General features: G+C 40.8%; 2 long non-coding RNA genes across 4 annotated transcripts; both read left to right on the forward strand.

Annotated features, from left to right (window-relative positions):
• The first annotated feature begins 726 nt into the window (after nucleotides 1-726).
• Nucleotides 727-11,229, forward strand: LOC127312075 (uncharacterized). 3 transcript variants are annotated; one of them, XR_011744532.1, is made up of 4 exons: nucleotides 727-1,137; nucleotides 1,226-1,322; nucleotides 1,488-1,564; nucleotides 2,690-2,704. It is a non-coding gene; the product is annotated as an uncharacterized lncRNA (long non-coding RNA). The 3 variants fall into 3 exon arrangements; XR_011744516.1 differs by lacking the exon at nucleotides 2,690-2,704 and adding an exon at nucleotides 10,855-11,229 and having other exon boundaries at nucleotides 730-1,137; XR_011744525.1 differs by lacking the exon at nucleotides 2,690-2,704 and adding an exon at nucleotides 2,448-2,665 and having other exon boundaries at nucleotides 730-1,137.
• On the forward strand, nucleotides 2,710-4,638 carry LOC139830955 (uncharacterized). Its single transcript, XR_011744533.1, has 2 exons — nucleotides 2,710-2,801; nucleotides 4,400-4,638. It is a non-coding gene; the product is annotated as an uncharacterized lncRNA (long non-coding RNA).
• Nucleotides 11,230-11,617: the final 388 nt, after the last annotated feature.

Raw genomic sequence — 11,617 nt, forward strand, 5'->3', positions numbered from 1 at the left:
TCACTCCCAATTGAAGAGCAACTTATATTTCATCATACCTATCCCACTCCTCTATTCTTTTCCATCACCACCAAGGTTGGAAAAAGCGCTAGGCGTAAGCGAGGCAGTTGGAATTCGCCTAGTGCCTAGGCGATGCTTAAGCGGCCTAGGCGCAGCCTAAGCGGGCATAATTTATACCATCAAGTATGTATATTTGTTATTATATGTGAATAAACATTAATTTATAGGATGTAAATGTGTAAATTTGTAATAACTACCTTTATAATAATATTTATCTAGCTCGATCGTGAAATATGACATGATTTATTATTGTGGAAGATAATTTCTTGGTTACACTGCCTAGACTTCCGCTTATGCCCTAGGCAAGGCGTTTACCCATCGCCTAGGGCCTAAGCGTGCTTAAACGGTGCCTAGGCGTTGCCTTGTCCAACAGAGATCACCACCATCATCTCTTGGTCAAATTGACAATTTGATCAAAGTACTTTATTCTTCAACATAGGCACCAATGTTTATTATCACCTCTCTCCCAAATTTTAATACATCATCAAACCATCTTTAGCTAACCCTTCCAACACTCAATCTTGGTCGACATTCATGAAGTGGCATTGCACTTTGCTTGTCCACTTGTGATTGTCAAGAAGGAGCCGACCATGGCCAGATTTTCGGCCAGCCCTCCCTACTCACTTCCTCCTCTTACAAGTCTTAACTCCCACCTAACCCAACAATTAAATGGGCAGCCACCCACCTCCACCAATCAAAGAGGAGGCAGCCAACCCTCTCCCTCTATAAATAGAGCTTGGCCGGCCACCTCCTCCCCATTTGCTCATTTTCTACACTCTCCACTCCTTCCTCCACTCCCCCACACTCCTCTCCTACCTCTTCCCCACGAGCTGAAGCTCCCCCAAGGCTCCATGGCCGGCCATGGCCATGGGATCACACCAAACCGCAGCTCTCCTTCTCTCTCAAGCTCCTCCTCCCCATGAGAGCATTCCTCTCACTCTCTTCTCCCCCAACCCTAGCTGGTTTCCTCTCCTCTTCTTCTTCCTCCATTGCTAAGATTGGATCTTGATGCAGGTGCATGTTGGTCCAAGCATGGAGAAGGTTGAGCAATCCTCAGATCTGAAGCTCTTGACCAAAGTTCGTCCAAAATCTTGCAGTAATTTCTGTATCTTGCTGTTTCAGATTCTGGTACGAACTTGTAAAATCCGCCAAATCTCGTGTGCAGATCCAAATCCAGTGATTCAAAGTTCCGCAGATAGGTATTGAAAAGATCTACAATTTGGCGTTGGTCTCATCCTCAAATTCGTTACGGATTTTGCATGGTAAATAAAGTTCTCCAAACATGCAGAATCACTGTTTGTTAGATTTCTTCCGTTTTACAAAACCTTTTTGAGCAAACTCAACTGTGGGTGAAAGCCCTCTCCCGTACCTTCATTTTGGCATTGGTTTCACTTCGAATGACCTCCTGAAATTGAAATGGTTCACAGATCAAGATCTGGTCAGATCTGACTTTGTCGAATTAAACCAGGAGCCTGGAGACGAATTTTTGAATGAAACCAATTGGGTAAGAACCACCTATTCAATACCTTCCAGACGCAGCTGACCTCATATTTTTATGAGTTGTGTACGATTATTGGTGAATTAAACTTGTTCTGTGTGTTCTGCAGACATAGCTCTTAGCTTTTAAATCACCAAAAATCCATTTTTGAACCTAATTGAGTGATTCCAATTCTGTAGGATTACTGACTGTTTCCTTAATCTTCTCCAACAAGTTTCAAACTTTTATCTGTTGTGTAAACCCAGAGAGAAAGCAAATGGTACAGACATGCAGTAAACTTGTAAATCCATTTGTGAGAGTTTCAGAAACAATTTGAACCCAAATCCAATTGTGTGTGCAGCTCTGTTTAATTATCTTTCAAATGCAAGTGGCCTCATATTTTTAGGATTTTTCTACGATTTATGGCTTACAGATCTTGTTTTCTGTACAGTCAGATTCAAAGAAATTCCTAAAATTGTAGGTTTAGTATTTTTGGGTGATTCCAATTGGGTTAGTCTTGTATTAGTACTGGCTATATAGGAAAAATATTATTAGTCTCTGTTTATACATATTTGTTGCTGTTAGTCATGATTATGTGTGACATGCATTGTTGAAGCAAAACTTTTTGGTTTATTTAAAACCCTTGACCAACTCTTTTTAGTAGAGATGGGCAACCTTTGTTTTATGCTTGCAAAACAAGACCTCTGCAACCTAACATTAGCTCTTTTGTTTTGCTTAAGTTTTGTAATGATGTGGCATATGGTTTGCTCCCTATTTTTGTATAGTGTTAAGTGAGCAAATTAAATTGGGAAAACTGATTTCTACTTTTCCAAAAATGTTTGAAAATGTTTTGTGAATGTATTTGATGTCAAACTAAGGCTTTTGTCCTCTTTATGATGTTATCTACCAGGGGATGTTTGGTTTATACCATGTTGATAACCGAGAGAGGCAATTGCTAAGTTGTGATGCACTCATACCTTTACTAGGTAAATAAATGGGGTTTTCTAAATTAAAACTCTTAAAGTTGTTTTGTGGTATCTATAGGTCCTTAGTATGTTATACCTTGGCTGCATGGTTAGTTGTTGATTGTTGAATGTTGTCTTGTTGATGCAATGTGATTGATTGTGTTCCTTTTATATTTTCCGGCGATAGATGCGAACAATTCCGAGAAGAAGAAGAAGTGGAATCGGATGAAAAGATTATTTATATTGTTGGAATTCTTATATTGATGGAGTTGAAAAAGTACAGGGACAAATAAGCCAAGGCAAGCCATCTCTTGATCTCTGAATATTGAATCTCATATGGTGGTTACTTTGTTATTATTATTGTCTCTCGATCTATCTTGTGTGATTTCTACTTTTGTTGTCGGAGCATGCTTACCGTGAGCATGTTTACTCTCTTTGGCACCTCGCCGACAAACCCCTTTTTGTAAATGGTGGTTGTCAACACCATGATCTTGGTGTACCCTCTAAATGTGATGGGTATGCCCACTTATCTTGTGTGTGTCGACCTCTTGACACCCTTCTTGAACCCCTTGTTGATGTTCTGCATACTTACTCTCGAGTATGTTGAACCCCTTGTTGATCTTATGCATGCACACCCTGAGCATGTATGCCCCCTTGACCATCTATATTATCATCTTCTTAGAGGTATGGTGATTAACATCATGAACCTTGTTGAATCTTCCAACTTATGTTGATCATATACATGCTTACCCCAAGCACGTATGACCCCCTTTTGACACCGCAATAATCATCTCCTTAGTGGTATGATGGCTAGCATCATGTCATTGTGACTCTTAGTTCCTTCATAAAACTATAGGTTGGGAACCCCCTTGGAAAAATACCTTGCTGAAAAGAATTTTTGAAAACCTTGGGTGAGTTGGACTTACCCAAGTGTGTGTTTATGAAAGGAAAGGATCTTGGCAAAGATGGTTGGAAAGAAAATCTTGTTTTCGAAAACTTTGGCGCCTAAGTATTCACCCGTGACAATTAACCCGCGCAACCACATTACCCTGGAGTGGGACGGGGCTTAGCTCGTAGTTTGTTCTTCTTAACATGGGACACCGCACAACTATATAAGGGTAAGGTTACCCCTGAATCCGGATTGTCGTTGGTGGAGACAATAGTATAACGGGAGGCCTTCGGGGCTGACCCGTCCGGAAGACACTATGGGTCTCTGGCTTGGCGGTGGAGCCACGCTCAAGGTGAGGTGCGCTGCCACGGTGCCGGGGAGGTACATACTCCATAGGGTAGGATCCCGTGCTAAGACGAATAGGCGAAAGGCTATGTCCGAGTTTTTGTCATGGCATAGTTGATATGCGGGGATGATGCCCACATGATGAACTCGCGGATCTTGTGGGGAAAGTGTGCAAACTCTGCAGAGTCAAATCTATTCGAATAGCCGCGTCCGCGGTCATGGACGGTTGGAATGGCTGTTGCTTAGCCTGATGAGTTTTTGGTTTACAAAAATTGTTTGGAAAATGAAAGAAAGGAACTTGTTTTCGGAGTACCGGAAGGGTACGTGAATGGTTTGGTTGACCATATGGAGATGGTCGGAAAGGAAACAAATTGGGTTACCCCCTCCCTAGTGTTTTATGTTGTAGTCCCTCTTTTGAAGTATTTTCTTCAATAGAGATATAGAGATGTCTTAGATTAATTCTTGAAGTGTCCCCTTCAATCGAGAAGTTGGGATGCTATCTCCACCAAAAACATCTCTTCTCTTCTACATGCTATATCCACAAGAGAAACTATTCTTCCTCTCTTGTCTTCTTTAGTTAGAATTGTTATCACCTTCTTGATGGTTTTGCGAGTACAATTCAAATGTACTCACGGCTTTGTCCCTGGCTATTTACTTGGCCAGACTTGGAGGAACTCTACAGATGAAGAAGGAGCTGGCGACGTCTATGCGAGCTAGGAACGTCTTCCCAGTCAGTTGCCTGTAGGGTTATGGCAGATGACTTGGGCTCCGCGCTGTTGAAGTGATGATGCTACTCTGATGTTTAGTTAGGCCCTTCGAGGCTATTATGTATATATTGGTCATGAGACCTTATTGTAATTTTTCTTATTCCGCTTTGTAATGGATGGTGTAATTTGATATCAGTTCGGTTATGTGTTCACGACGCACTGATCATGGGATCGTGAATTGTATACATAACAGGGTATTTCGGACAGCTAGTCCGGGGTCCCCACAGAGCTGGTATCAGAGCCATCCTGACTGTAGGAGACCTTAGTTAGCATGGACGTTAGTTAGGAAATAAGTACTTGGACAAAACTATTTACGAAAAAAAAAATTTCTTTAGTCGGAAGCATAGCTCCTACTCCTCTTATTTCTTCAAAGCTTCTAAATTCTTACCTCTCCGCTTTATAAAAAGGTTTGAAAATCCATACTCTATTGTCTCATCCACTTCAAACCTACATATTGGACGGTGTCCCCAACTCAGACCCGGAGACTCAAAGTCGAAGATGGATCAACCTTTTATGAAGTCTCACGTATCTCCAACAACAACTATTGAAGATTGGAGGCCGACTTAGTGTGTAGATAAAAGAATAACAAGAACATTGTCTTTGGTTATCTCCAAAGTCTGTCAAAGATCTGACCTTGTTCCTCCGTGGACTTGCACTTTTGCAGTCGTCAGGGATCAAGTTCTCAGTTTCTTGACTAGTAATTTTTAGGCCAGCCACGAGAAGATATCGACTTCGGGAGCACCTCAACAGCTACCTCTTCGAAGACCTCATGTTTCCGGGATGTCGAGACTAGAAGTTCTACAATGTTTTCTCCTTCGCCTCAACATCAATGACTCAACACCCGACCCCTTCACTACCAATTGCTACAAGGATCCAAGTTGAAGCCGATGCTGACGATATGAAGACGTCGACATATGTGACTAGCCCCAGACCAATAGGATGGATAGGACAAACTCAATCGTTTTGATTGAGATAAACCCGCGCATTAGGAATTTCTCGGGTACTTAGAGTACCATGTCTGGATTGATGATTGCTTGTAGTTCCCTAGTGTGCTGCCTTGAGTGTTGGGATGTGTGTGGTGTGGGCGGGTATGTCTGGCTATTTAGACGTTCCCGTTTTTTTTACTTGTTTGAATTCTCAGAAACAAAAAAAAAATGGAAATCTGCCACAGTACTGTTTTGCTAATAGAAATAGTTTGGTAGCTCCGATTGATGTGATTCCAATTGCACTAGAACCAGTATGGAATTATCTTTCCGATGCCACTGACCTTGTATTTTTAGGATTTTTGTGCCATTTTTAATAAATAAAACTTGATCACTGTTTCTGGTTAGTATTTTGAGTCTCAAAAATTGAAAAATAAATATTTTTGAATGATTCCAATTGTGTTGATCTTGTTTTGTTACTGTGCATCTAGGAAAAATACCAGTAGCCTCTGTTAGTGGTATTTTGTCTCCGGTTATGGTTGTATGGGTGTCACATGCTATGACAGGATTAAAGTTTGCCTCGCCGATGTATTGCTAACTGCTAGTTAGTTGGGTAGATGAACGGAAGGCTCTAACTCTAAACCCGTAGTAGTTGTTTTTCAACCGTCAGGGAAACTAACTCAGACCCCTATCTACGCCGACTACTTTCAACGTCATCTGAAGCATCTCTACTACGCCAAGAAAATAGAAGCCCCTACCTTCAAGAGTGACTGCACCCCTGCGAGAAGACATACTAACTTGGTCTGACCTGGAAGTATACATCGCGCTAACCTCTAGGATATATTCTTGAAAATACCCTCTAACACACCGCCTAACAAGCTGAGAGGACGATAGCATCAAAGCCAAACTACATCACAAGGTTCATCTGGTCCTCATCAAGTGAAGCTCATGAAGATACCGGGAGACTCGAGATTAAGTGTAAACCGCCCGCTCACTTCTTAACCGGTCAACACCGACCCTCAAGCTGAAGATTGTCTTCGACGACCTCTGTTGCTGCTTCATATGGATACCAACTAGGTGTTTCATCAACTTACTAACTCACCGTTAGTTAACACGTGAGTGCCTCTTGAAGATGTGGTATGCACATCGCCCCGAAGATTCTACAACTGAATACGGAAGATCGACGACTTCTTCAGAAGCCCCAGATAGGACCACAAGGCAGAAGCTCCGAGTTTTTCCGAAAGCCCGATGAAAAATCTTAAGGGTGGAAGGCTTCGCCTTCCACTAAAATGTGGAGCTAACCCTAAAATTTTCTACCTTTATAAAACACCGTTGAAAACTTGGGATTGCACTAACCCCTCTTGAAGCCATGGACTACACAACGCCCTCTGAAGATGTTTTCCAACTCAAGACAGGAGATCAATGACTGCTCCAAGAAGCGCCCGACAAGACCCGTGGCCGAAGCTTACAGTTTTTAATGCCCCCTCCCCGGTGAACAATTTTAAGGGTGGAAGACTTCGTCTTCCACTAAATTTAAGCTAACTCTAAAAAGTTTCAACCCCGCTAAGGCACCATTGGAGTGCACTAAATTTTCTGAGTCGTGAGCTCCACTAGGGTCGTGAAGAAGCTACAGGTCTAACAACTCCATGGAGTAGTCAACCTCTTCATGAAGCTCGCCACCGGCAAAAATCCATCATGTCTCCCAGAAGATGAAGCAACGACCTTCTCTACAACGGCACGCCAACAGAAGAATGGAGTCTAACTTTAGTTACACTTTACAACCCCTCTAGTTCTACACTCAGTAATCTCGGGACGAGATTATTTTAAGGGTGGAAGATCTGTAACACCCCAACTTTTGCAACCTTGATTAATTGTCCTTATTGCAAAAATTAGGGGGAACAATTTTTTTTTTCTAAAAGATTAATTAGATGAATTGCCTTGTTCTGTTTGTTGTGATGAATTGCCTTGATTTGTTGGTAGATGTATTGTCTTGATTGCTTGTTGAGTTTTGTCTTGAGCCACCTCAAAGAACAACACCTCTAGTGGTTAAACCAGCAACTCACCAAATAAAACACATGTGTGGCTTAGGAAGAATTGTTTTCCTTCTTACTACATCAAGCTCTTCTTCTGATGATAACATGAGTGTGCCATCATGATCTTCCTCTTTGTGGTACAAGATAGCTCAATCATACTTAATTCAAAACTTGGGATCATCTACCCCTAGCTACATCCCTCTCTTATACCCACTCATCCTTGTTGGTTTTGAGGCCATGTCGACCATCTGTGTTGATAGGCTTAAAATGTCCAGACTTTGGCAATTGATCTTTAAGCACTCACAACTGTTATTGTTGACTTCAATGCATGGATCTCATCTATGCAACACCCCCTTCAACCTCCACGTTTTGCATATCCTAGTCAATCCTTGCAGCTCATATCTTCAACTTGATCGTGTACCCTATTCAATAATTCAACACTAGATCACTTCCTTCAATTTTACCTCTTGTGTTTATTCAAGTTTAATCTTCACAAAACCAAGAGTAGAATGATGGGTACATTTTGTAGCCACCATCTACCCTTGAGAACACTTCTCCCTAAATTAGTTTTCTCTCCCAAAAATCCTATTGATTTTCCTTCTCTAGTTTTGATCACAAAACTACTTCTAATTCTACAAAATCTTTTCAAGATATTTCTTCAAGGAAAACAAGGAACTGAAATGGGTTTTGTTTTCTCATCCCATTTTTACCTAGTACTGATTCCTAAAAACATTATTTTCTATATTGCCTTCTTTTTAACAAAAGACTTGTTTATGGTACCTATACCATTTCTTGTCTACTTTAAATTTGAGAAAACTCTACTTCACTTGAGAAAGTAAGTAGAATATGTTGAACCCCTATGTCCCAACTAGTTTCCTCTCAACATTTTCAAATTTCATTCCACTTGAGTTCATTCCCAATTGTCCCTAGACAATCGAGGTATTTTAAATACTTTTCAAATGAATCCTTTTTCAAATGGCAACTCTCGCACATCTTATGCACATCTCTGATCTACCACATTGTATCCCCTCCATCCTCCAATCCTTGATCAAATGGATGATCATTTGATACTCCCAAATCACTCCCAATTGAAGAGCAACTTATATTTCATCATACCTATCCCACTCCTCTATTCTTTTCCATCACCACCATCATCTCTTGGTCAAATTGACAATTTGATCAAAGTACTTTATTCTTCAACATAGGCACCAATGTTTATTATCACCTCTCTCCCAAATTTTAATACATCATCAAACCATCTTTAGCTAACCCTTCCAACACTCAATCTTGGTCGACATTCATGAAGTGGCATTGCACTTTGCTTGTCCACTTGTGATTGTCAAGAAGGAGCCGACCATGGCCAGATTTTCGGCCAGCCCTCCCTACTCACTTCCTCCTCTTACAAGTCTTAACTCCCACCTAACCCAACAATTAAATGGGCAGCCACCCACCTCCACCAATCAAAGAGGAGGCAGCCAACCCTCTCCCTCTATAAATAGAGCTTGGCCGGCCACCTCCTCCCCATTTGCTCATTTTCTACACTCTCCACTCCTTCCTCCACTCCCCCACACTCCTCTCCTACCTCTTCCCCACGAGCTGAAGCTCCCCCAAGGCTCCATGGCCGGCCATGGCCATGGGATCACACCAAACCGCAGCTCTCCTTCTCTCTCAAGCTCCTCCTCCCCATGAGAGCATTCCTCTCACTCTCTTCTCCCCCAACCCTAGCTGGTTTCCTCTCCTCTTCTTCTTCCTCCATTGCTAAGATTGGATCTTGATGCAGGTGCATGTTGGTCCAAGCATGGAGAAGGTTGAGCAATCCTCAGATCTGAAGCTCTTGACCAAAGTTCGTCCAAAATCTTGCAGTAATTTCTGTATCTTGCTGTTTCAGATTCTGGTATGAACTTGTAAAATCCGCCAAATCTCGTGTGCAGATCCAAATCCAGTGATTCAAAGTTCCGCAGATAGGTATTGAAAAGATCTACAATTTGGCGTTGGTCTCATCCTCAAATTCGTTACGGATTTTGCATGGTAAATAAAGTTCTGCAAACATGCAGAATCACTGTTTGTTAGATTTCTTCCGTTTTACAAAACCTTTTTGAGCAAACTCAACTGTGGGCGAAAGCCCTCTCCCGTACCTTCATTTTGGCGTTGGTTTCACTTCGAATGACCTCTTGAAATTGAAATGGTTCACAGATCAAGATCTGGTCAGATCTGAATTTGTCGAATTAAACCAGGAGCCTGGAGACGAATTTTTGAATGAAACCAATTGGGTAAGAACCACCTATTCAATACCTTCCAGATGCAGCTGACCTCATATTTTTATGAGTTGTGTACGATTATTGGTGAATTAAAATTGTTCTGTGTGTTCTGCAGACATAGCTCTTAGCTTTTAAATCACCAAAAATCCATTTTTGAACCTAATTGAGTGATTCCAATTCTGTAGGATTACTGACTGTTTCCTTAATCTTCTCCAACAAGTTTCAAACTTTTATCTGTTGTGTAAACCCAGAGAGAAAGCAAATGGTACAGACATGCAGTAAACTTGTAAATCCATTTGTGAGAGTTTCAGAAACAATTTGAACCCAAATCCAATTGTGTGTGCAGCTCTGTTTAATTATCTTTCAAATGCAAGTGGCCTCATATTTTTAGGATTTTTCTACGATTTATGGCTTACAGATCTTGTTTTCTGTACAGTCAGATTCAAAGAAATTCCTAAAATTGTAGGTTTAGTATTTTTGGGTGATTCCAATTGGGTTAGTCTTGTATTAGTACTGGCTATATAGGAAAAATATTATTAGTCTCTGTTCATACATATTTGTTGCTGTTAGTCATGATTATGTGTGACATGCATTGTTGAAGCAAAACTTTTTGGTTTATTTAAAACCCTTGACCAACTCTTTTTAGTAGAGATGGGCAACCTTTGTTTTATGCTTGCAAAACAAGACCTCTGCAACCTAACATTAGCTCTTTTGTTTTGCTTAAGTTTTGTAATGATGTGGCATATGGTTTGCTCCCTATTTTTGTATAGTGTTAAGTGAGCAAATTAAATTGGGAAAACTGATTTCTACTTTTCCAAAAATGTTTGAAAATGTTTTGTGAATGTATTTGATGTCAAACTAAGGCTTTTGTCCTCTTTATGATGTTATCTACCAGGGGATGTTTGGTTTATACCATGTTGATAACCGAGAGAGGCAATTGCTAAGTTGTGATGCACTCATACCTTTACTAGGTAAATAAATGGGGTTTTCTAAATTAAAACTCTTAAAGTTGTTTTGTGGTATCTATAGGTCCTTAGTATGTTATACCTTGGCTGCATGGTTAGTTGTTGATTGTTGAATGTTGTCTTGTTGATGCAATGTGATTGATTGTGTTCCTTTTATATTTTCCGGCGATAGATGCGAACAATTCCGGAGAAGAAGAAGAAGTGGAATCGGATGAGAAGATTATTTATATTGTTGGAATTCTTATATTGATGGAGTTGAAAAAGTACAGGGACAAATAAGCCAAGGCAAGCCATCTCTTGATCTCTGAATATTGAATCTCATATGGTGGTTACTTTGTTATTATTATTGTCTCTCGATCTATCTTGTGTGATTTCTACTTTTGTTGTCGGAGCATGCTTACCGTGAGCATGTTTACTCTCTTTGGCACCTCGCCGACAAACCCCTTTTTGTAAATGGTGGTTGTCAACACCATGATCTTGGTGTACCCTCTAAATGTGATGGGTATGCCCACTTATCTTGTGTGTGTCGACCTCTTGACACCCTTCTTGAACCCCTTGTTGATGTTGTGCATACTTAATCTCGAGTATGTTGAACCCCTTGTTGCTCTTATGCATGCACACCCTGAGCATGTATGCCCCCTTGACCATCTATATTATCATCTTCTTAGAGGTATGGTGATTAACATCATGAACCTTGTTGAATCTTCCAACTTATGTTGATCATATACATGCTTACCCCAAGCACGTATGACCCCCTTTTGACACCGCAATAATCATCTCCTTAGTGGTATGATGGCTAGCATCATGTCATTGTGACTCTTAGTTCCTTCATAAAACTATAGGTTGGGAACCCCCTTGGAAAAATACCTTGCTGAAAAGAATTTTTGAAAACCTTGGGTGAGTTGGACTTACCCAAGTGTGTGTTTATGAAAGGA

Source organism: Lolium perenne, chromosome 1 (genome assembly GCF_019359855.2).
Source record: "Lolium perenne isolate Kyuss_39 chromosome 1, Kyuss_2.0, whole genome shotgun sequence".
Classification (NCBI taxonomy): domain Eukaryota; kingdom Viridiplantae; phylum Streptophyta; class Magnoliopsida; order Poales; family Poaceae; genus Lolium; species Lolium perenne.